Genomic DNA, 26,646 nt, shown 5'->3' with positions numbered 1-26,646 from the left:
TTTCCTTATTCCTCCTTTCTTCATTGCCTTAAAAAGGAAGCATCAACCTTCCTTCTGTCTTCCTTCCCTATGAGGAGAAGTTGTAGCATTTGGACCCCTTTTCATTTAGAGAAAATTTGAGTAAGAAGTGACATGATAGAAGTTTATGAAAGTGGACAGAGGAGAGTTTTTTCTCCCTCTCTCATAGCACTAGAATGTGTGGACATCCAATGAAACTGAACGTTGGATGATACAGGACAGGCTAAAGAAAGTACTTCATACAGCACATAGTCAAAGTATGGGGGCAGTGATGGCCACCAACCTAGGTTGCTTTAAGAGAGGATTAGACAAATTCATGGAGGAGAAGGCTATCAAAGCTATACTCTGCCTCCATGGTTGGAAACAGTATGGTTAGGAAACTGCTGGAAACTGCAGCAGGAGGAGAGTGTCCTTGTGCTCCTGTCTTGTTTGTGGGTGTCCCACAGGCACCTGGCTGGCCACTATGAGAAGAGGATGCTGGACTGGATGGGCTATTGGCTTGATCCAACAGATTCTTCTTATGTTCTTATGTCCTCCCTCCCCTCTTTTGAGCCTATTAATCATTGGCATTTTATGATTTACCGCTACCAATCTAAGCCTGTGTGTACCAGTCCCTATATGCATTTGTGGTGGATGTGCTGCATTCAACATTCATGCATACATTCCTTTTCGGAGCACATTCTCCATGCTCTATACTCTTTATCTCGTTCCGCACAGAACTTCCTTTCAAGGATACAGCCAGCTCTCTCTTAGTACTCCTACTGAGTCTTTCACAGTGGGGTGTTTTTCTGTAGCCCCTCTGATGCAAGCAAAACAGGATATGCGGTTGGCCTCACTAAAAGAGATGAAAGTTGTTCCATTTCATGTTGAGCAACAGCTATTAGCATAGATGTGCGAGATCCAAATATCACGAACATATCCCTATATTTAAACATATTTCCCCCCTTTTTACTTGTGAGGAAGAGGAGGGAATTGAAGTCAATGGCAGGGCACTTCCTCTGTCCCCAGCTTCCTTCAGTACAAAGAGAGATGGAACAAGGTCGGGTGGAAGTAGCCTATGTACCGTAAGGATGGATCAGGCTTGCTCTTTCAGTTCAGACTGTGAGGTCACAAGGCTGCTCCTATTTCCAGGCAGTGTTTGCACTTCCCACACAGTGACTGAATCATTGCAGATCTTCTTGACATGTTAAAAGCAGGAATGAGGAGCTTTCAATCCTCCATATGTTGTTGGACTGCAACTCTCATCAGCTCCAGGCAGCATGGCTGATGGTCAGGGCTGATGGGAGTTGTAACCATTCAAGATCTGGAGGGCCACAGGTTCCCCATTCCTGTGGAAAAGTTAATACAGTAAGCCCAGAACCAGTGCTGTCAAGTATCCCATTTTCCCCGGGATTCTCCCTTATTTTAAGCAGTTTCCCTTAAATTTCCCATTTTTAATGGAAGCAGCTCCTCCCCTGCTGGCCAGTGACTGGGTGGGAAGACCTCGCCTACTTAGAGAGAAAAGCCTCAGCCCTCAAAGCAAGTGGGAGCCGTTTCCCGTGCTTACAGGGGGGTGTATTCCTCCCCCTGCATCAGCCCCTATCCGTTGCCGCCGAGCCCCTCAGCCAGCCAATAGGGTTAGCTGGTGGGCAGAGCCTGGCTGCCTTTGAGCAGCTGCTGCTTCCTGTCCTGTTTTGATGGGATCAGACAAGAAAACAATGGGGCTCCATTGTGCGGAGCACATGGCTGCCCTCCTCTTTGCTGGTTGCCCTCCTCTTTGTTCCGCTCCGAGCCTGAACCCACTTGGAGTTTACATTGCTGCTCCACCCACTTTTGCTTCTGGCTCTGCCCACCACTGACATGTGACTGTCCCCGGGATAGGTGAGACTGCTGATCCCTTATTTTCAAATCCGAAACTTGACAGCTATGCCCAGAACATGCATTTAACTTGTGTACATTCAGCTTTATGCAGGTGGTATATACAGGGGTGGAAAATGAGCAGGGTTCTGGGGAAAATGACTTTGGCAACCCCACCTACCATTGAACTAGTGAGTTTTGACCACATGTTATTTTAGCTTTAGGCATGATCTCCAGAATGTAACCTCCATGTAAGTTGCAGGCTTACTATAAATATGTATCCCCACCTTACTCAATGACAAACATCTTACCTCTCTATAATGGAGCTGAGTGCAACTGAAAACTACCATATTCATTTCTTTGTTTATACAATTTTTAAACTGCTAAGAATAAAAATATCTAGGGGCCCATCTACTCTTACCTGCAAAATTCAGATTTTTCTTATTGGTTTCTCATCTGGAAGACCATACTTGAGCACTTTATATTCTGGAAATCTGTTTAGAAAACTGGGTTCATTGTGCCCTCTTTCCACATTTCCATTTTTCCAGTAGTGCCTGCCTCAAGGAAAAAAGGGCACTTTAGGAAGTGTAGCTTGGTGGTCCCCCTCTCTAGTAACTATACCTTCACTAGGGCTGCCATTACTGTGATTTCAGAGGCAGACTTGGTGCATCTTAGATCTTAGACAAGTCAATACAATAAGATTTTTTTCCTAGGGGTCTTTCAGGGTGCAACCCTACCTTCACTGCCACAAAGCTAAGCATATCAGATTTCTTTTGAGATTTTCCAAACACTAGGTAATTCTGGATTTCCTGAGAAAAAGTATGGCACAAGAGCTGTATACAGTGAAGGATGCCTGGGCATGGGGAAATTAATGGACACACCAGGCACAGACAATCCACATTTAACCAAGGTATGAGCAGATAGACCAATGGTCTCATTTATCATAAGGAAGCTTCCTATGTTATCTTCTACCTTCTTCAGGAGTGGATGTAATGAAAGAAAAAAGTACGAGTAAAATACACAAACCACAGAATTTTTCATGGTTATGCACTTCTTTTCCTGAAATTGTCAATATCTTTCCTCTACCCTGAACAGAGTACTGTACAATGTGTCCTTACCTTGAGCAGAGATAAAGGACAAAACCTATCAGGCAGCACCCAGGAAGATATTTTCCCCATCACTTCAGAAACCATAAAATAAGCTACATTTTCTTTCTGAGAGATAGAAACTGCAATTCAGATTCCCTTAACAGAGCGTCCTCTTGCAAGCTCTACCCTTGTGTTTTGGATCAAGGACTTAAAGCAGAAATGGTGTTTAGTGTGATCTGGACGAAGAGTGGTGTAAATGCAATATTCTCAGGAATCAAATGGTTAAGGGCTAGATTCTAGTGTGGCTTAAATTGGTGTAAATTCAGAATAAATTCCACTAGTGGTAAAATGTGGAACAAGACTTGCCTCTGCCACCCTAGTGCACAGTTCCCACTAGCTCTAGCCAGCATGTGAAAAGGAATTTGGAATTTACACAGTAAACTGTAGGCACAAGTTAAATCCATTGTATTGTCCATTTCTCTTAGCACCTGTATTTACACAAACCATTTCCTTTATTTGCCTTACCAGACATACTTGCAATGTTACTTACTGTTGCAGCTTTAGAAATAGGTATTCAGGAGATCCAAAATACGTGAGCAATTTCTAACTGAAAACTACATTCTCCTATAAGGGACTCTATAAAGTAAAAAAACACACACCAATATTTCTGAAATCCACAGACATGAGCCATTGACATTTACCATATTGAAAGTGGTAATCACTATGACATAACTAATGATCATGAAATAAAATTATCCCATAGTCCTGGAAGAAGTGAGTTATGTATATTAGAAACATTTGTGCATGGACTTTTCACATTCCGTTCAGGAAAAAAAATGTTACTAAATACACTAGCTGATCATACATAATTCATAATACATAAGAGCATTTAAATACTTAATTCCATTCAGTATTGCAGGTATTATATTTAATTCAAATTAAATCATCAAATTCATGTTCATTAGCCATAACTAAAGATGAACAAGGCATTCAGGTAATTACTGGCCTCCAAACTTAGACAATGCATTTCAATTGGCTGTCAGTTTATTCAAAGATATGGTATCCCAGATTTTAAATAAAGAGCCCCTTTTTATGCTTTCTGTTCATCTTCCCACGCTTTTGTATATGACTCTTGCTGTAGTTAAAAGATACAAAACTGGTTCATTGATACATATTTAACATTGTTCGAGGGAACATAACACTGCACTAGGTTGTAAGTGCAGCAAAATTTAAAATCTTTAATGATTTCAATTGCCATTTTTTGGAAAACCAACCAACCAACCAACCAACCAACCACCACTTCATCACCACAAAATCCAGTTCAGAAATACTGGATGTCTTAACATTAACAAAATATTGGAAAACATCTCATTTTAATTTACTGGGAGTTTGGTACCAAGAAATCTAGTTGAGTGCTCTGATAGAAAAAATTAACACATAAAATGAAAGCATTGAGAAAAGCAAAAGAATTAGAGAATTGGGGGGTGCTATCATTTTATTGAATTTGCTTCTAACAAAAGAACTTTATACCACTTGAAACTCATACTGATTTACAGATAACAATTGTTTATGTCCATTTCTTCTTTGAATCCTGTATCTTCTTCCTTTAGTTTTCCCTTTTTTGTCATGGTTGTCCTGTTGCTAACATCACACTGTGCTCTTGAACTTGCAATAACTGTAACTTACCTGTACTCTGTTATCACTCCTTTATGCTTGTCTGTTTATGAAACTTAACAAATGAAAGCAGAAAGAAAAAATAGTACCCAAAAAACAAACAAACAAACAAAAAGAAATGAAACGAAACGAAACGAAAAGTGGGATCTGCAAATGGAATCTGCAACAAAATCTTGGAGTTAGTGTGGTGTGGTGCTGGTCAGGATTCCAGCCATTCCATCCTACACACAAATTTTCTATCTGCCATTCAACTGTCCATCAGAATTTGATAGCCAATGAATATACTTGGTCCTCAATAGTCTGTTTTGGATTTCCCCCTCAATAATGTTGTACTTCTGCAAACCTCAGAGGTTCTCCAAACCTTATGTGCACAAGTGCAGCTGTTTTGGCTTCACAAGCAATGGCACTCAACACTCTGAACATTGCAACTACAGTGGAGGATCATTATGATAAAGAGCTGTGTTGGATTGTTTACTCTGATCATATTTGAAGACAAATGCTAGATCTAGGTGTTCCCAGCTCAATCCTCTATAGGTTAATAATATAACTAACAGCAAGCCTGTGTGTGTGAAGAGAACCCCTTCCAGAATCAGCCCATTGGAAATCTGCTGGCAAAATCTGGTTTCTGGAGGCATCACTAATAGAAAGCCATCTTATGAATGTATGGTGTTGGGCTGCAAAGAGTTACACTGACTGAGATTCATGCACACACAAAACTGACCTCTCTTCCAAAGGCATTGGTGATAAGTACCTACTGTCAGTGAGAGATAAGAAGAAGAAACAAGACTGCAGAACAGATATATCAGATGGACAGGGAATAAAAATGAATTAAATAGTCTGGAGGCTTAATAAAAGTTCACTGTACTAATCTCATCAGTAAATGTAAGGCAGGGTTTCAAAGGCTGGGTTTTTGAACTAGATGAAATATTAAAGATGTTTTCTATGAAATCATCAGCTGATAGAATAGCAAACAAAATGATTAAATGATTAAATTAGTTCTTCAATGATCTCCCCCCCCCACCTCAATCTTTCCTTCCCTGAAAGGACTGCATTCCACCTTGAAGTAACAATTCTTATAATGCAACCCTAACTATGTCTTCTCAGAAATAAGTCCTGCTGAATTTAGTGGGGCTTGCTCCTGGAAGTAAGTCCCACTGCATTCAATAAGACTTAATTCTGAGGAGGTAAGTATAGAATTGCACTGTTTATAATTTCATACGGAATGTTGAATTGCTCAAGAGTCTTTATTGCATTTCGGAACAAAAATCTTGTGAGGTAGGAAAACATGGGCTGTATCCAGTTGTATGTAGACTCACTGAAATTAATGGACCCAAATTAGCCATGGCCATTATTTTCAACCAGCCTTCTCTGAATAGTCTACATTGGATACAAGAAGGGTGTGTGTGTGTGTTTATGTGACAGTGCTCACTGGGATAGATTACCAGCACCTCTTTTTTGCTGCCATTTTTTGCTGGCCCCACAAGTTTTATCAGTATATGAGGACTGGTGCCTCATTTTTCCTTTTCTATTAAAAACCCCCCACTGGGTACAACCTTATTCTTCTAATCGGTAACATTTAAGAGAATAATTGTGTGAGACATTATGGCTGCTTTTCTTATCAAGATGGGCATATGCTCCCACTCAGTCACCCATGTGAAAGAGGCTTCTGTTTTTCTGCTTCATTCTTGGGGCACTTCAAATTTCAACAGGTGCACTGTTTTTGAGTTTTACATAAAGGAAGGGTCATCACTAACTGGATGATTATCTGCCTTGGAAGGTCCCAGGTTCAATCCCAGGTGTCTCCAGGTAGGGCTGGGAAAATCTGCTGCCTGAAACCCTGAAGATGTGCTGCCAGTAAAATGTAAACAATACTGAGCTAGATGGCCTAATGCAGCATACAAAAGCTTCCTCCATATCCCTCTGGGCTTCCTGATGCAATCTTAGATTTGCCCCCAAAATGTCTTAAGTTAAATCATTCAAGAGCATTGTAGGTTAAAGAAAACATGCCTGCTACAGAGGGGCAAATTCAAGATTGTATTTGGACTCCAGTGGGATGCATGAGTACCAAGGGACAAGAATTAAAAGGTGACTAGTTGGATCCAGAATTAGTCATATGGGTGGCATGTATTGAAGAAGTAAGATGGGTGGCATGTATTGAAGAAGTAAGTACTGGTATGTGTCCTTTTTTCACAACTCAATGCCCATTTCCATGCTATTTGCTTCCAGAAAAAATCCATTTGCAAATCATATGGAAATGAGTGCTAAAAATGAGCTATATTCCACTATAGTTCAGAAAGTGGTCTTTACATTATGTATAAGTGCAAATATCATGTGTGAAATAACAGTTGAGGAAACATTGTACAAATGGAATAAACTGCCATGTGAAGCAGCCAAAGTGTGTTTAATTTGGCTTCCCTCTGAGTAAAGAGCACAAAACCAGTGCAGAGGGAGTTCAAGTGGTTCCCAGCATAGCTTCTCCCTGGAGTGGTTGTGGTAAGGGGGAAATCTCTCCACAGTGAATAATATGCATACTAACGTAGTAAGTCCATGCCTAATTAATCCCCCCAAACTGGTGCTAGTAATGCCTCTAATTCGGCCATTAATTATCCCTTATGAGGAATGGAATCCCTCCAGCAACCATATTCCACCCTAATTAGAGTAAGCACCCTCGTTTGCATTTCCTGAGAAGTTCAAGCTCAATGGCTATAGTGTACATAGTCATACTTTTTAAAAACATACTCTGGTTTGTGAAGATGCCTCCCTGACTCTGCTGTGATTCCATGGCAGGAAAGTTAATTGCTAGGACAACTCACTACCTCTGAGCTTTCTTATCAAATGACTCCTATGGTATGTCCATCCTAAACATTAACAAAATCTGCTTTCAGATTTCACTTAAAACCTGCTAACAGGCCCCTTCCCTATATGACTGAACCTTTCCTACAACCCAGATGTTCAGCTTTTGGGGGGACACACCAAGAAGGATGACACACAGTTGTCCTTTTCAAGATGCTTTGACCCCATGAATCATTGTTGGAGCTGGCTTCTTTCTGTTTGAGCTTTAGGTGGTTTCCATTCTTTGATTTCCATCACACAGTTCTCCTGCCTCTGATCTATGTTTGTAATTTTCTTCAGGACTAGTCAGAAGATCTTGCAGAAGTCAAGCCAGAGTCCTTTTAAAATAAAAATTTCATCTATTTATAATAACCAAGCATATTCAGTAGACCTGGGATGGAGAACCCTTGACCCTCCAGATATTGTTCAACTCCAACTCACATCAGGCCCATGCAGTATGGCCAATTGTCAGGAATGATGGAAATTGCAGTCCTGCAACATCTAAAGGGCCACCGGTTCCTCACCCTGATATATGACAACATGTGTTGCTGAAACAGAACCAGCATGGCTTGTTCTTCATGGATTTTTCTTTTTCTTTTTATTCTCCTCCTCCTCCTTCTTTGCTTTCCACATAGCAGCTGCACAGTGAGCATCTCCTGTTGTGTGCACATGGGAAGAGTTGGGTCATGCCCAGGGCTGGCCCAATATATTTTGGCACCTGAATGCACCCACCCCTGAGGGGAGAAGAGAAGAAGAGAGGAGTGAAGATCTACATCAGTAACAAGGAGAGGGGGAGAATAAAGCTCAACACTGGGAACAAGGTGGGAGGAGACCACCAGTACCTCCTGTTCACCAAGAGGTCACTGTGGAGGCAGCACTGGGGGAGGGGGTGCTGCTGAAAAGGCACCAGATCCAGCATCCAAGGAGTGTGCTGCAGCTACCAATGACACCATGACAGGTGATGCATTGCTTGGCAGCCTAATAAATAACAACAACAACAACAACAACAACAACAACAACAACAACAACAATGTATTATTTGTACCATGCCCATCTGACTGGGTTGCTGCAGCCACTCTGGGTGGTTTCCAACACAATATAAAAAAAACACAGTGAAGCATAAGACATTTAAAACTTCCCAATACAGTAGGGTTGCCTATTTCAAAAAGTGGAAATCCAGACAGAAACGTTGAGCTTTTTTTAAGTTTCCCCCAAAGTTGTTGAGCAAAATCTCAACATGGGTTGCCATACGTCCAGATTTTCCCAGACATTTCAGTGATTTACACCTAGACACTGTTTTCGACTGCCAATTGCTGGCTAGGTCCAGGAAATTCCAGACACGTGGCAACCCTAGAATAGAGGGCTGCCTTCAGATGTCTATGGGAAGTTCTATACCTGTTTATTTCTTTGACATCTGTTGGGAGGGTGCTCCACAGGGTGGGCACCACTGCCGAGAAGGCTCTCTGCTGGGTTCCCTGTAGCTTCACTTTTTGCAATGGGAGAACCACCAGAAGGAGCTGGACTTTGGTGTCCAGGCTGAAAAATGGGGTTGGAGATGCTCCTTCAGATCTGCCACCCCTGTGGATCCTGCTACCTGAGGTGGTTTTTCACCTTGCCTCATGGGTGGGTCCGCTCTGGTCATGCCAAGGTCATTGCAGTAATTTAGGGAATGGGGGTTGGCAGATCCCTTTCCAGGCTGAAAAAAATCTTACCTGCAAAACACGAGGAGGAGACATACACACACAAACTGAGAGACCATGTTAATGGCCATCAGAAGCAGCTCAGAGATTAGAATCGCAGATGAGACCTGGGAGCAGCAGGCAGGGCATGTGGTCAAAGGGGCAAATAAATGCAATTTACTATATCATTGCTACTGCAATTTATTAGGTCAAGTTGTCATCAGCTTGGCTAACTCTATTGATGTCAGTGGAGCTAAGCTAGCAGTGAATTTGGACTGTGCCATAAATATACTATTACCTGGCCACATTTTCCCTGTCCCCCTGCCTCCCCACCACCACACCATGATTCTCATCACATCACTGCTCCCTTTACTTCTGCTTGTGTTATTAGATTGCAGGTGTTCACTCAGCTGGAACCATGTTTGATTTATCTTTGGTACATGATTGACGCTTCACAAATGCATCTTGAAAGTATCATCTATTCTCGAGGCAGCTGCTTCTATTTCTGGTGGGGCTCTTGAGGTTTTAGCTGCACAACAAGCAGAAGTTCATCAGGTGAAGCTTGCCCCATCATTAGAGCTCCATGATGGGGGAAGTTTCACCTGCAGAATCTCTGTCTGTTATACAACTTCTGAAGGAACAGGAACCCTGTAAAATGCAGTGGGGGGAGGGGTTGTTAGTCATAATCCGACTTAATTTATTGAACGATTTATGATCAGGATACCTAGAAGACTGCCTTCATCTGTACAGATCTAATTGATCTTTATGATCGTTGGAAGAGGCTCTGCTGTTTGTGTTCTGGCTAGTGGATTGCTATCTAGTGATAATAGGGAAATAGGGTTTTCATTTTTTGCAGTGGCAACAAGCCTATGGAACAACCCTCCCCACTGCACTATGATGGGCTTCAGACACCTACAGTGGTACCTCGGGTTACAAACACCTCGGGTTACAAACACTTCGGGTTACAGACTCCGCTAACCCAGAAGTAGTACCTCGGGTTAAGAACTTTGCCTCAGGCTGAGAACAGAAAGTAGTACCTCAGGTTAAGAACGGTTTCAGGTTAAGAACGGACCTCCGGAACAAATTAAGTTCGTAACCAGAGGTACCACCGTATTAAAAATGTACTTGTTTGTGTGGGCACTTCCTGCTACTTTTTAAATTATACTGCTCGGTGTTTTATTTATTTTTAATTTTTGTTTATTTTGATAGTTTGATTCTGAATTTTTATTTTATTCATTTGCAAAAAAAATAATACATTCACAGAACAACATCAGTGCAGTACATCAGCACTACTAGATCACCTCTCAGGGAAAGACTAAAAGAACAGATGGGGGTATTTATTTAAATCTATATCCCTCCCTCCCTCCTGAAGGAGTCCAGGGTGGCATACACGGCCACTATTTTTTTAAAAAAAAGCATTCTAAAACAAAACAGTCTAGAAACAGTTCGTATCAAAACACTGCTTCGTCTTATGATGTCATTGTTGACAGCAGGTGCTTAAGTGCAAACACTGTAGGTAGAAACTGCACCCAGAAAAGAGATGTGTGTGGAAGATTGTTGGCAGAAGGAGGTAAAGGCACAGGGAGGTTAAGTAGGAACTGCACCCCTATTATGACCCTGACCAGTGTTGTGACAGGGTTGAATTGGATAGAATTGGTGGGGGAGGGCAATTTGATTTCAGCCTGGGAGACTTTGCCCATCACTAAAGATAACAATGCATTGAATTAGTAGCCTGCCAGTCTGTTCATATGCACTGTTTTTCCCTCACCACTTGGGCTGAGCACCCATAGGACACCCCCAGGACACATTCTTCAAAAGTAGCAGGAACATCTCCCTCCCTCCCTCCCTCTCTTTTCTCTGCTGCCCTCCCACCACCTCTCGTATAATTAGACCACTGGGTTGCTCTGTTAATTGGATTTTAGTATGGCTGGATTTTCTTGCTGAGTATGTGAACCATCTTATTTTATTTGCATGAATATTTATAAACTGGCATCTCCTAAAAAAGGTGGGGGGGGGGAAATGCCACAGATGTGCACAATAATTATTCTCTCTTTAAAAAAAAAAACCTTCATGGACTTATAAAATGGTAAAATACAGAACAAATCATCAATGTGGAATCAAATTAATTGTCTAAAAATGTTTGGTGGAAGAAACATTTTCAGCAGGTGACGAAATATCAGGAATGTAGGTGCCTGCCTGATTTCAGTAGGAGCAGCATTCCAGATGACTGGTGCCACTACACTAAAAGCCTTAGTTCACATAGAAACTAAACAAATATGAGATAACTGTGGGGCAACCAGGAAGGCTTCTCCTGATCATTGCAGTGATCTGGATGGCGTATAAGGGACAAGGCGGCAAGTGTAGATCGTGGAAGTTTGGGATACCAATATTAACTACAAAGACACACAGATGTATATGCATCTATGTGCTCATACTATTTATTTAAGCTTAATATATGTGTGTGTTTTTTTTAAAAAAAAAAATCTCCAAGTGGCACACACACACAGAGGCCACATTCACACAATACATTAAAAGTACTATGGTACCACTTTATAAACAGCCATGGCTGCACCCCAAAGAATTCTGGGAGCTGCAGTTCACAAAGCTACAGTTCTCAGAGTTACAGAGGGATTTGTGCAGAGGGAACTGTAGCTCTGCAGGTGAAACAGAAGGGACTTCTACCAACTCTCAGCATGCTTAACAAATGACAATTCCCAGGATTCTTTGGGGGAAGCCATGGCTGTTTAAAGAGGTATCACAGAGCTTTAAATGCATGGTGTGGATACAGTCACAGTCCTGTGACAGGGCAGTGGGTGCCAAAGTGGAGAGGGGACTTAATAGTCAACTGCCAAGCTTAGATCAAAACAAGCTCAATACCTAATCGAAGTTAAGAACCATTGCGTTGCTTTTCCTAGGTGCAAGTCTGTGGTGTGTAGGCATGTGTCCAAGCAGTTGAGTTTCTCCCCCACCCATCGCCACTGCTTTCTGCTGAATCAGAACAAACGTCGGTTGGGTTTTCTGTGGATTGGTGTCTGTTCTGACTGAGTGGTAAACAGAGGGTTTTCCCAGGGGAAAGTGGCAGGCAGAACCCTAGAACTGTAGAGCTGGAATGGGTCCTGAGGGTCATCTAGTCCAACCCCCTGCAATGCAGGAGTATACAACTGTCCCACATGGGGATCCAATATGTGATCTTGGTGTTATCTGCACTACAAAACACAACTGCTTGGACCTGTGACCAGAAATCACAGACCTCTGCCCAGAAAAGGTGGCACAAATGCAAGTGTGCCCTGACTTAGACCGCTGCTCCAAGTGATGTGCAGAAATAACAAAACAAAACAAAAACAAAATGTGATGGGGAGGCTAACAGACCTCAGGGAACTGATATGGATCTCTGGCATGCAAAACAAGCTCTTCTGCTGAGTGTTTCCCCCTTGTCAGTGATTCCTATACCTGCTCTCCTGCTCAGTTCAGTTCTGCCCTAAGTGAGACCCCACAAGTGCCGGTACTTTGCAGGCAATCAACCAGGAAAGGGATTCTGGCGAGGATGGGGAGTTTAAAATTCCCCAAACCCCTTTTGAGTAAGCCAAGCTGTTTTTTGTTTTTCCTCTCTGCATGAGATAACATTAGGGTCTTGGGACTAGAATTTGGAAAAATTAAGCTTCTGGCCATAAATAGCACTTGTGGTCTGGGAGAGGTGCAGCAGGGCTTTTAATCAGAAAAGTGGGCATTTAATTTTAAATGCTTTTCATAAGAGTGCTAGGAAAGTGAAATAATTACAGCCAAAGACTCTGCATGCAAAATGGGTAAAATCTCAATAAGCGCTAGTCTTAATTGTGCCTGCTGGCTGTTTTCTAAGAAATCCTTGTTGCTTTAATTTCTGTAAGATGCCAGCTGACAATACTGCAGCCTGAAGCTCCGGTATATTACCCATTGCTGTTTCTGTTGAGCCTTAGGGCTCATCCTGTTTGTCTTTACCTGAATTGGAGCAAAGGTCAATTATTGCAACTTCAATCCTAAAAAAAGCTCAACAACTTTGGTCAGCCCTCATGCATGTTCACTTCATCAAATCTGGCCCTCTTTGAAAAAAGTTTCGGCACCCCTGTCCTAAGTAGTACAGAAGCGGGTTTTCTGTCTTACTAACTATCCGCTGTTTGTGGCTGGCACAGCCTTGGCCAATCTTGATGGGTAATGATCTGTCTTTGTTATGCCAGTGACTCAGCCGTTCCAGTGATTTCCAGCTGATCATTCTTCTTGATGGCTTCCATGCCAGGGCGTTTTCTGAACAGGGGGGGGAAATGGTTTAAACTCCAGCCCCCACTAGACACAGGAATTTATGGGGTTGCTTAAATTCTAACCGCTTGTTGAATCCAGATATTTAAGGGAGTCTTGCCCCCCCCCAAAAAAACCTCATACAGTGGGACCTTGGTTGTCAAAAGCTTCGGAAGCCAAACAATTTGTAACCCGGACGCCGACAACCCGGAAGTGAAAGCTTCAATTTCTGAACAATTTTCAGAAGTCGAACAGCTTCCGTGGCACATTTTTTTCATTTTCACCATTCACTTTGCTGACAGCCCTTTGATTTTCAGTTTTCGAACATTTCGGAAGTCGAATGGACTTCTGGAATGGATTACATTCGAAAACCGGGGTTCCACTGTAACAAGGACCTAATGAAGGTGGTAATTATACACACATTCATACAATAATAGGATTGGAAAATCAAGCAAATTCCAAACACAAGCAAAGTCATGGCCTGTGATGTACCCAACATTGCAATGCACTGGACACTCAGGTAGAAAGGTCTACTGTCTTCCTTTCCTCTTGTTTATGTTGCAGACCCTCCAAGTGTCCCTATTTTCCAAAGATGTCTCTGATTTAGAGAAGCCACCCTGGTTTCTGATTTGATCCCGAAATGTCCCACTTTTCCTTAGGACATCCCTATTTTCATTGGAGAAATGCTAGATGGTATGGAATTATCCAAGCCCTGAGCTGTCTGAAGACAATCCTGTATAGGGAAGGGTGTTTTTTTAAGGGTTTTTTTTTAGTGTTTAATGTTTTCTTGTGTTGGAATATGTTGAAAGTTGCCCAGAGTGGCTGGGGCACCCCAGTAAGATGTGCAGGCTACAAATAGTAAAATTATCATTATGGAATGGGACACATCCCTATTTTCATCGGAGAAAGCTTGGAGGGTATGGTGTTGGAGCAACAGCTAGGAAAGGAGGAAAAAGGAAAGAAGAAAAGAAGAGGGGGCCTGGAGGGTTGTGCGTGAATGTGAAAGGGGCTGCAAGCTGGGAGAGAGGGTGGATGTGAGTAGGAAAGCAGCTTATCTGTGCCCCAGTTCAGACTAAAATTTGAATGGGAGAATAACAGTGTGGTCTTAAAGGTTGTCTCATATTTGAAGTCAGTTTTACAAGCCCCCAAGGTTCATATTTCCAAGCCAGGCACTGCCAGTTTGGGCAACATTGCTAGATGTGCCTTTCCTAGCATTGTACTCACCATCATTTGTTAAATGTGTATACTGCCCTATACCTACAGGTCTCAGGGCAGTTCCATGCAGTCCTTAAGAATACAAGTGTTTGCATGATGCTTCTCTAATCTTTAAATAACCCGAACAATATATTTCATCAGGGTTTGGAGGCAGTTGCTCCATCCAACTTTTGCCACTGGCCCTGCTCATCACTTGTGTGCGGCCCCTGGGAAGTTGCCTCAGAAGGAATGTGGCTCCTGGACTGAAGCACTGTGGCTTTTACAACTGCAAAACAAGCCGCAAGGATGCCAATGAATGCATATCAGACATTGACTTCAAGACGGTGCCCTACTACGCTAATCTATTAAATTCACAATGTTGTCAGTTCAGCTCTGTGATTTTCATTGAGGAACCATGTAGGGCAAAGATGATTGGCTGCCTGAGAATACTTAGCGGTGAATTCTATTAGAGGAGCTGCCTCTGCAGGAAGCCAGTGAAGACACCTGTAATTTAGCCACCTGCCTGGCAGCTAGGAAAGAAGATTAATGAGGGCTGCTTTAATTAACATGAGCAGCTGAAATGGGCTAGAGCAGTTCCCCCCCAAAAAATTGTGCCACTGCTCTCTTGGTTCAATAAATTCACCCCTAGTGCCCCCACCCTATAAAAATCATTATTCAGAATAGCGATTTTGGATGACCCACTAAGGAAGATAATAGCACAATAAAATTCAAACAGTAACAATTAATTGCACATCTTTTCAAAATTCCAATTAAAACTATTTAGTTTAATTAATTCAACAGAATTGATTAACTTGATCCAGTGAGACCAGCTTTTCAAAGTCTGATAGTCAGGTACATCTCCAGGACCTCCTTGCTTCCCCCTTGGCTCTTAGTGCACCCCTAGGCAATCCCACCAACCCCCAAGGGGTGGTGCCATCCACTTTGGGAACCACTGAGCTAGAGCAATTGAGTCAAGTTGTGTTTGTTTCTTGCACGACAGACAGTGGAAGGTAAGCAAGAGGTAGATTTCAATAGAAGCAAATCTCTACTGATTTTTTGACTTGGGGAAATGGAGTAGCTATTTCTTTCTAATGTCCACTATGGGCCAGGGGCCAATTGTGGTCCTTTAAGCATCTCTGTCCTTTCCCTAGGTCCCTCACTAGTCCTGCTCAACCTCTTCAAATGTTTCCGCCTGACTGTAATGTGCCCTTAAGCTGCGACAGTTCATCCACCCTTGCCTGGTGATGCTTTGAAGAAGCCTTTGGCTTGTGTGTGGTGGCTGGAATGTAGCCTATTGTCAGAGCTGACCAAAGACATTTTGGTCAACAAGGAAAGGACAACATGGCCAGCCATTGACTCATATCTCACCACTGGCAATGGGACAACATTCCGCTCCTCGCCCCTCAGTTCCCAGGGGCAGCAGAGTAATGTAAAGGAGCATGGCAGGCTGTGTAGGACATGGAGCTCTTATCTCCAACAGAAGGGAATGATGAGGGGGCTCAGGATCAATGGCTGTTGTTGCTGACCCCCGGTATCTGCTGCCTGAAGCAATTGCTTCACTCTGCCAAATACTAAGGCCAGGCCTGCCTACTCTACAAAGATAAAAGTTAAATCCTAACTAAAATTTTAAAAAAAAATTGTCTCTGGCCCTACCCAGTTTTTGCTTCTGACTCTACCTACCACTATAATGCTGAACTAGAAGGTTGGCTGTAGTGAAATACAGACTTTGGGCAAAGAGAAGTTTCCTATTTTTGAAGTAAGTGCTTAATTCAAAGCTGCACAGACACTTCTATTTATTCCTAATCACCTTATAGTTACCCAATTTGTTGCTTGCCTATGGCTGGTGGCCAACCAGAGAAGCAAGGAATGTGCCAATAGGGCTCTGTGGGTCACACACGGAAGATGATGTGAAAGAAAGATACCCCCTTATCAAAACATTGGGTGCTGCTTTTATCTTCTCCCCTTTGCCGACCACCTCCTTTCAGACCCACACCTTATTTATCTTAGATTCTGTTCCCATCTTTCACATGCCCTTTCAGACTGGATATTGTTCACGGTCTAAGGAAAGTTGTAACATATTTGCTCATCTCGAGTAAGGACAGGAGAATCTCTCAGTTTTGGTTTCTTGGTTTCTCATTTTTCCAGTCTTAAATTGAGTTGGCCCGAATTCCTGCATCAATATGGAAAAAAAGCTGCTTGCTCTCATAGAATCCTAGAATTGTAGCATTGGAAGGGACCACAAGGGTCATCTAGTCCAACCCCCTGTAATGCAGAAATCTTTTTGCCCAACCTGGGGCTTGAACCCATTACCCTCAGATTAACAGTCCCATGCTCTACTGCCTGATTTTTTCCATGCACAAGCTCCCCTCATATACACATTTTTAGATGCTTTTTTGTAGATTAGCCAAATCATAAAGTCCAATTTTTGATGGATTGCTATGTTTCTAGTTGTTCATTGGTTCAAGGAGTACAAATTAAGTGGACCTACATTAAAATGTGAATTTAGAGGTCTTTCTCCCTCATCCCTAATCTTCAGCCATCAGCAGGTCCTGAGCAACAACTGATTTATTTATTTTTTGTCCATGCTCCATATCGTCATGTTCTCTGGGAAAGCAACAATCTATTGCATGAACCAGTTTGGCTGCTACACTTAAGCTAAGCGTATAAAATCAGATATAAGCTTAAAATACCTTGGTGGCTAAATTGTATTCCCTGGATTGATTTCAATTCTAGACATGGGATATACAGTGCTTTTTCTGGTGGTACTCAATGGTGTGCAGTACCGGCACCCTTTTTTCTATTAAAAAAGAACTGTCAATAGCCATGACCATGACACACAAGGGAAAGTGGACAGGGAGGGAAGAAGAAAATAATAAAAACCCAGGGACTAATTTCTAAACTGTTTTTACAACAACAACAACAACAACAACAACAACAACAACAACAACAACAACAACAACAAATTTATTGTACCCTGCCCATCTTATTGTGTTGCTCCATATACTATGAACAACAACAAAAATATAAGGAACACAACAAAACATCAAATATTAAAAGCTTCCCAAAACAGGACTGCCTTCAGATGCCTACGAAAAATCATATGATTGTTTATCTCCTTGACATCTGATGGGATGGTGTTGCACAGGGTGGGCGCAACTAATGAGATGGCCCTCTGCCTGGTTCCCTGAAACTTCACCTCTCGCAATGAGGAAACTGCAAGAAGACCGTTGGAGCTGGACCTCAGTGTCCAGGCTGAAAGATGGGAAGCTCTCTTTCAGGTATGTAGGACCAAAGCTGTCTAGGGCTCTAAACTTCAGCACCAACATTGTGAATTGTGCTTGGAAATGTACTGGGAACCAGTGAAGATCCTTTAGGACCGATGTTATATGGTCCCGGCAGCTGCTCCCAGTCACCAATCTGGCAGCTGGTAGTTTCCAAGTCACCTTCAAAGGTAGCCCCACATAGAGGGCATAATCTAAGCAGGAGATAACCAGAAAACCAGAGCTGCTGGCCTAGTTCAGAGGCAGGAGCTGGGCCTCAATTAACACAGAGAAGGAAGAATAAATTCCTTAGAAGGACTAGGAATTAATTTCTAATATATGGAAGAAAAGCAACTGAAACATAAAATAGGTTATGGTGAAAAATGTGTGTGCATGCATGTGTGCATTATATCTATCTATCTATCTATCTATCTATCTATCTATCTATCTATCTATCATCTATCTATCTATCTATCATCTATCTATCTATCTATCTATCTATCTATATCTATACTGTATATCTATCTAACAGCACTTCACACAAACTTGCTGTAGATCCTGGTAGAATGCAGTAGTCACTAAAACCATATATTTATTACAGTAACTAGCAAAACAGTACTGTGTTCCCCCAGCTCTGCTATCAGAGCTCCAAGTCCATAAATATGATCAGAAAACAGATGGTAAAGGGACAAGAAAAACTGGACCTGCTAATCGTAGAATAGTCGAGTTGGAAGGTACCACATGCGCCATCTAGTCCAACCCTGAAATGCAGGAATCCTTTGCCCAGTATGTGGCTCAAACCCAAGACCCCAAGATTAAGAGTCTCATGCTCTACCAACTGAGTGAGGTGCTTTGCATTATAGGAACATGTTCCCCATGAAACAATTAAATCACAAAGAAAAATGTTACAAACTCTTTTTCAGATGGTACACAGTACCAGCTAGATTTAATTTAATATCCTAAAAATCACATATTTAAAACGCAAAACTGCAAAAGCTGATATACTACATGGTCATGTCCCAAAACAAAACCTTTCTGGATCGCGGTATTAAAAGAAATGGAGTATATAATAGGATATGTGCTACCAGTAAATGCACTTGTTTTTTATTATTATTATTATTATTATTATTATTATTATTATTATTAGGATATGCAAAAGAGGATAAGGCACTTCCTGAAGGCAGCCAGTTTGGCAATTAGTTTTACATGGGAAGGGGGGGGGGAAGTACCGGTAATGCTTTAGTTATGGGCAGTTGGATTATGAAGGTCTGGGACAGTGTCCAAATGAGGAAATTAACTAAGACACTGAGAGTAAGAGAAGGGAGACAAATTAACGATCATGACCAGTTTTTATGTACTGGTGTAATAAAACTGCAATAAAAACAAATGCTGAACTGAACATTGTATTGGGAACATTGTAAAAACATAAGGGTAATACCTTCACCAAAAATGAACATTCCCTGCAAAAAAATCTGTGAACTGCTTTTGCAAAAAAAACAATGTTTGTGTTTTCTTGTATTTGATATGCTATTTGTTACTTGCTTTGCTATATTACTATTTATCTCTCAATAAAAATAATTGAAAAGTGGGAAAGAAAAAAATGTGGCAATACTGCAACCAGCTGTTCAGCCCTCTCCCAGCTCTTTCTGTTCCACCCTAACAGCTGGTTGGTGCTATAACTATCCGATCAGAGCTACACATACACAGTTCCCTAAACAATGATAATGACTGAGGCTGAAGGGAACTGGAGTCCACTAAGTGTTAACTGGGGTTAGCTGATCCTACTCTCTTGTGACACTGCTTGAAAAGGCAATAGGTGAAAGGAGCTAAGGGGGGAGGGTTCATTCTCATAATGGGAATGCAGTTCTGGTGCCCTTACCTCAAAAAAGATATTGTAGAGTTGGAAAGGTTTAAGAAAAGAACAAGCAAAGTGATCAAGTGGGCGGAGCAACTTCCCTTTGAGAAATGGTTGCAGACCCCTAGGCAGCCAACGTTGCGGGGGGGGGTGGAGATACCAAATTATCACCCAACATGTTTTTGATTTTACCAACCAACAATTTTTGTGTTCTGCTTTTGGGCTTCTCAAAGGCATCTGCTTGGCCAGTGTGAGAAGAGGATGCTGGACTAGATGGGCCATTGGCCTGATCCAGTAGGCTCTTCTTATGTTTTTGGTTATGTTTGCATTTGAAGATAAGCCTACCTAATTCTAATATTCCCAAACAATAAATGAATCAAACAGCAGACAACCATTGAAATTTGTAGATCAGTGGCTCCCCCCAAAGAAGCTAAAAAACTTTGGCTCCCCTAAAGAAAGTTCAATATCCTTGCCCTGCACCCCTAAAATGACCTGAACCACACAAAATAGTGCTTTCCTTCCTACAAAAAAAAGCTCAATGTCACTTTCCTCTTTCCTAAAGAAGCTCAACAACTTTTACGTGACCCCCACAAAACAGGGCTTTCCTTTCTAAAAAAAAAAAAAAAAAAAAGCTCAACAACTTTGACCTGAACCCCTGATCACTGCCAGTTTTAACTGTGAGTAGATCGCAGTCCCTTGGAAGTTGGCCACCCCTGGACTACAGTAAAGTATTCATTGCAATGCATATTACAGTGAAAAACAACATACAAGATTGCTATGTATTAGGGAACACTGATTTGCAAAAAAGTGTGTATGTGGGGAAATTGCCTGCGAAGGTTTATATTAGAAGAAATCTGCACTAAAATTCTGGTGAATTTTCATGGACACTTCACAAAGAAAAGAACACACTGCAAACTGGTGTGGAAATGTGGAGAACTTGAGACTTGAAAAATGAGAAACAAAATGGACAGATTCAACTGTCCTTAACGGGATTCCATAAATTAGTGGCTGAAGAGTCCCAAATTAAAATGTGGATTCAATATGCCTAGAACTGATATCTTAATATGTGCCGACCTATTTCCTGTTTCCTGGCAGTGTTATATTTTCCTGAGGATCCCTGCAGCTCCATCTAGCTGAACTGCGTTATGATGATTTGGAACACCCTTGTGTGGAGAAGTGTGTCAGAACACCTCGGTGAAAAGGCTCATGGCACAGCATGCAATTTCATTCACAAACCAAATCTAATTAACAGCACTTCAAATTGCCAGCTGTCCCTTCAAGAAGGTTGCCAGGATGGCTTGACGATGGCTCAAAACTGAGTTGCCAGGGTCAATGCTAACACATCCAAACATTGTAGACAGATGAACAGGCAGCCAGAATTTTCAATGGGTTTTGAACGATGATTGCCACTCTCCAAAGAGGGCCAGGACCACCCTGGAATTTTGCTAAGGGTCTCCAAAATCAGAACATTAAGTCTTAATTTGGGGAGGGGCAGAGGGGAGGGTGTACATGCTCTCTGGTGCCATCTCATGATTTGCCACCAACTCTAGCAAGTGTTTCTGATACGTACTTCATGCAACAATAAATTGTGACCTTTCTCTGCTTACAGCTGCCCCAGTGGTCCTTACCTGAAGCCCTAGTACTCTTCTCAGGTTTGGGCTTCAAGAAACCTGGGCCAAAGACTTCAATGAGAACTTCTAGTTCATAGAGAAAGGACTGGTTTTAATGCCATTTTAATCTCATGGAAAGCTTTAAGTGATTTGCAAGATCTGGTAAGAGAGCTGTTTTTGGTGGCTAAGTGACAGGATGCAAATCAGGGTTAGGGAACCTTTAAAAAAAAAACCTCAAGGGCCACATTAACTTCTGAGCAACGTTCCAAGGGCCACATACCAGTTGTGTGTGGGTGTGACCAGAGACAAAACTGAGTGGAACAATGAATGTAAATTTTATTTCCATAAGTAGGCTAGCTGCTACACACATCACTCTCTAGCCTCCACCCAGGGAAGAGGTTCAAGGGCACATTGCAGTCAGGCAAAAACATTTGGGGTACAAAGCATGGCCAATGAGAAGTGTGGCCTGGGGACAGCTCAAAGGACCAAACAGATAGGCATAGAGGAATGCATCCCCCCCCCAAGGCCTAAGATCAGGGGTCAGCAACCTTTTTCAGCCGTGGGCCGGTCCACCGTCCCTCAGCCCATGTGGTGGGCCGGACTATATTTTGGGGGGGGGGGGGAATGAACGAATTCCTATGCCCCACAAGTAACCCAGAGATGCATTTTAAATAAAAGGACACATTCTACTCATGTAAAAACACCAGGCAGGCCCCACAAATAACCCAAGGATGCATTTTAAATAAAAGCACACATTCTACTCATGTGAAAACACGTTGATTCCCAGACCGTCCGTGGGCTGGATTGAGAAGGCGATTGGGCCGCATCCAGCCCACGGGCCTTAGGTTGCCTACCCCTGCCTAAGATTCACCACCTGTTGAGTAAGGAAATGCATAGTATCCCTGCCCTATATCATTGCCTCCGTTGAAATGCTTCACCCCTCCTAAACTGCTATCTGCCCATTTGAAAAGGTGTGCATGTGCCTTTATTCTGTCCCTAATGGAGCAAATAGCAGCTTAGAGAGCTGTGTGTGATTTGAATTGATGTTTTGCAAAGCAGACACCAGATGTGAGATTTAGCAGGTGAGGATAAATGGAAAATAAGTTCACTGGGGATTCTAATGTAGCAACTTAGAAAGTCAGTTTTATTTCCTATTCTTGGAATGCCTTTGTTGTTTATTTACGAGAGCTGTGATGGCAGCTTTGATAAAAAGGTAAATCACACTTACGTTCCATATGAAAAATTTTCAGGAAAACATGAGTGGGAAGTGATAATTCTGTTACAGACTTTGCCACCAATCTTTGCTTCCTTTATTCTATAAGTAGCAAACCACAGTGCTCAAGAAGCTTTGCTTCATATCATCACATTATCATCTATTACATCTGTATCTTACAACTTTCATTCCCACCCCTTAAAAATAGATGTGGATGCTGAAATAGTCGCCCCCCCCCCAACTTCAAGTAGAAGATTATGTAATGAAGATGCATACGGTTGTGCACAGCCACTGTGTCCAAATGGCAAGAGACTCCAGGGATGCCTGTATTTACCCAGACTTCAGTTTCCTTGGAATGAAGGTCATTGGAGACTGTGGTGTCTTTAGAATATATGGTTTTACTTACACACAAAAAACAACAACAAAAACAACAACTTGAGCATAGGATGGAGGGCCTCACAGTGTTAAAACCTCAACAGAACTTGCTTCCCCATTACATTTCCAAGGGTGTCCCAAACTCAGGTTTTATCTCCTGTTTATCTCCAGCTTCCAGCATCAGCCCAACTCACACTACTATAATGAATCACAAGATGCAGTGCATGCATACCATTTAAATTTCAATGTCCATTAATTGGGGAGGGCAAAATATTTTAGTAGGGGGCTGAAGGGACCTCAGCACCTAGGAGTTGGCTCCTATGCAAAGGGTACACATTATGCTGAAGTGTGGATAAACTGTTACTCCAAAATTTGTCTCACTAGCTATATACCTAACCAATCACTGCCCTTTGAAAGAGAGGAACTCCTGCAAAAAGATCTTTAGTGTTTTGATACCTACCCATTGTAACTCCCCCATGTTACATATCAAACTGGGGACATATTGGATGTGTTTTCAGTGCCCATCTCAGGCATAGGCAAACTCCGGCCCTCCAGATGTTTGGGACTACAATTCCTATCATCCCTAGCTAACAGGAGCAGTGGTCAGGGATGATGGAATTGTAGTCCCAAACATCTGGAGGGCTGGAGTTTGACTATGCCTGGCCTATCTCAACAAGCCCTTTAAGTGGAGATTTCCCCCCCAGTCTGTCTCTGTACTGGATTTGAAATTGTTTTAATGTGTATTTTTATTCTTGATGTTTTTATCATTTTCATTCATGGTGTTTCGTGGGAATGGAGCAGAATGAATAAAATAAATACCCCCTGCCTATCGCTTAGATTTCCAGTTCAAGAGTTGCATCCTGTAATCCCTTTACACATTGGGGGAAAGCTAATGATGCTCTGGTGAGGCACATACCAAATCAACATACCAATGGCTGCTAGCGTGATAAGAGCTGTTGAATGGTGCGATCCAACACAGGCGTATGTGCAGTAGCACGTCATGCACAGCCCCCACCCTGTTGTGTCAGCTATCAAAATGTCTTAATGCCAAGGGAGTGACTAGGGACAGATGAACAGCTAGGCTTCTTTACAAGGAGCACATTGCTAAGCCAGAGCAGGATGGCAGACTGACAGAGGGAGAGTCATTAGTATTCTTGTTTGCCAAACAAGACAATTTAAGTATGACTAATGCGGCACTTGATTATATAACTGGCACAAGCAGTTAAGGGTTGCTGCCAGTCCCAAATGTTCAAAACTCATGTCATGCTTTAAAAATCTTAAAACAACTTTTAAAAAAGAGGAATACCAAAAGAAAAGCCAACTCAACCTCACCTTGATAGCCTTGGTTAATGACATTTGTCAGGAGAGAGGTGGGGAGAGTGTGACGCTGCATGTTCTTCTTGACCTCTTGGTAGCTGGTGGCTGGTGTTCCTCAGGGTCCCATATTGTCCCCCCCATGCTATTTAACAACTATATGAAACTGCTTGGAGTTATCAGGAGTTTGGGAGTGAAGTGGCAGCAATGTGTGGATGACACCCAGCTCTTTGTCTCTGTTCCATCTGAACAAGGTGAGGCAGCAGAAGTGCTAGGCAGGTGCTTTGAGGCAGTGATGGGCTGGATGCAGAGCCGTCTCATTCATAAGGGCAGGTGGCGCGGTGCACCAGGGCGCCAGGCCCCCCAGGGGCGCCCCCGCGAGCCCGCCGGCATACCGGGCGCCCCCTCCCCAACCTGCCCCCGCCCCTATGGGGCGGGGGATGAGGGGCCTGGCACTGCAAGCCAGCCACCCTCCGGAGCCCCAGCTGGAGCGCTGGGAAGGGCGCGCAAAGCCCCGCGCTGCTCCAGCGCCACGTCCATCATCCCCCGAGGGGCGGCCAGCGCGGGAGTGAGGTGGGCGAGTGGGGGATGAGGGGCGTGGCGCTGCAAGCCGGCCACCCTCCGGAGCCCCAGCTGGAGTGCTGGGAAGGGCGCGCAAAGCTCCGCACCGCTCCAGCGCCACGCCCCTCACCCCCCGCTCGCCCGCCTCCCTCCCGCGCTGGCCGCCCCTTGGGGGATGATGGACGTGGCGTTGGAGCAGCGCGGGGCTTTGCGCGCCCTTCCCAGCGCTCCAGCTGGGGCTCCGGAGGGTGGCCGGCTTGCAGCGCCACGCCCCCATCCCCCGCTCGCCCACCCCCCCTCCCGAGGGGCGGCCAGCGCGGGAGGGAGGTGGGCGGAGAGGCGGCCCACCGGGGGCGCCGAGGGATCGTCGCGCCAGGGCGCACGATCCCTTTGAGACGGCCCTGGCTGGATGTAAGCCAACACATTGAAACTGAATCCTGAAAAGACAGAGGTGTTCCAAGCTGTCAAATCCAGGAGGTGGAAAAAGAGCTTGTTCTGGAAGGGATTGCACATCCCAGGAAGGAACAAGTTCAGAGCTTGTGGGTGGGTGGGTGGGGGGAGGTACTCCAGTATCCAAGACTTTCACTTGAGACCCAGGTGGCCTTACTGGCTAGGAGTGTGTGTTTACAGCACCAGCTGGCTCACCAGCTGCAGCCCCTATTTGACAGAGATTGCTTGGCCACAATATTCCATGCTCTGGTAACTTCCAGACTGGATTATTGCAGTGGACTCTACATGAGGCTGCAGCAGCCAGGTCATAGGCGCCATCTCGGGGGGAGGGGTGCTGCGGATGCCTGGTTGGGTGACCTAACGTGTCATGCACTGTGGTGGGGTGCTCCATCAGGCCCTCCCACCGCGGTGGTGACGTGTGACATCATACGTGGATGTCACATGCCAGGCACCCAGAATATTGGGTGGGCTAATGCAATAAATAAATTGGTTGATATTGGGTGGGAAATTATGTGCCCGAGCTAGGGACTAGTTGGGGCTGCCTTTAGAACTCTTACAACCCCTTTTTCTAAAACAGTTGCATCTGCTGCCAGTTTCTGGCCCAAATTTAAGGTGCTCATGTTAGTGTTTAATGCACTAAATGACTCAGGCCCCAAATATAAGAGAGACTGGCTCTGTCCCTACAGACTCCTTTGGGTGCTATGATTGGCAGAGGGGGCCCTCTTGGTTGTTCCACTGCCCTCAGAAAGCAGATAGCAGTTTAGGAGGGGTGAAGCATTTCAACTGAGGTAATGATATAGGGCAGGGATGGGGAACCTGTGGTTTTCCAGATGTTGTTGGACTCCTATCAGCCCCAGTTAGCATGACCAATGATAAGGGATGATGAGACCTGGAGTCAAATAACTTATAGGGGCCACAGTTTGCCCATTCCTGGAAAGACACACACACACACACACACACACACACACACACACACACACACACTCTAGCACCTTGGTCCCAATACAATTTATCCCCCCCCCACACACACCCCAAAACTGCTTTTCTAACAAATTGAAAGAGACAGATAATCAGATCACCAATCTGCAATGACATGATTAGTCTTACTTAAGACCAGGGCTGGTCCTACTATTAGGCTGAGTGAAGTGACCTCCTCAGGCAGCAGGTGCTGGGAGGCAGTGGTAGCACCCCCATAATTCTTCCATCTGGACTCCCTTCTGTTGGAGGAGAGAAAGTTGTATGTGCCCTGCTGCCTGTCCAGCACTATCATTCTGCCTTCAAGAGCATTAAATGAAACTATTCCATCACTATCTCAAGCCAAAACTCAAGAGGTTTTTTTTGTATTAAAAAAAAGATTCGTTTATTTTTTGAAAACTGAAATGCTGCTCTGACACTCTTTATTGTACTTGAGGGCAGAA

Source organism: Lacerta agilis, chromosome Z (assembly GCF_009819535.1).
Source record: "Lacerta agilis isolate rLacAgi1 chromosome Z, rLacAgi1.pri, whole genome shotgun sequence".
Classification (NCBI taxonomy): domain Eukaryota; kingdom Metazoa; phylum Chordata; class Lepidosauria; order Squamata; family Lacertidae; genus Lacerta; species Lacerta agilis.
Note: the sequence above shows the minus strand (reverse complement) of the source record.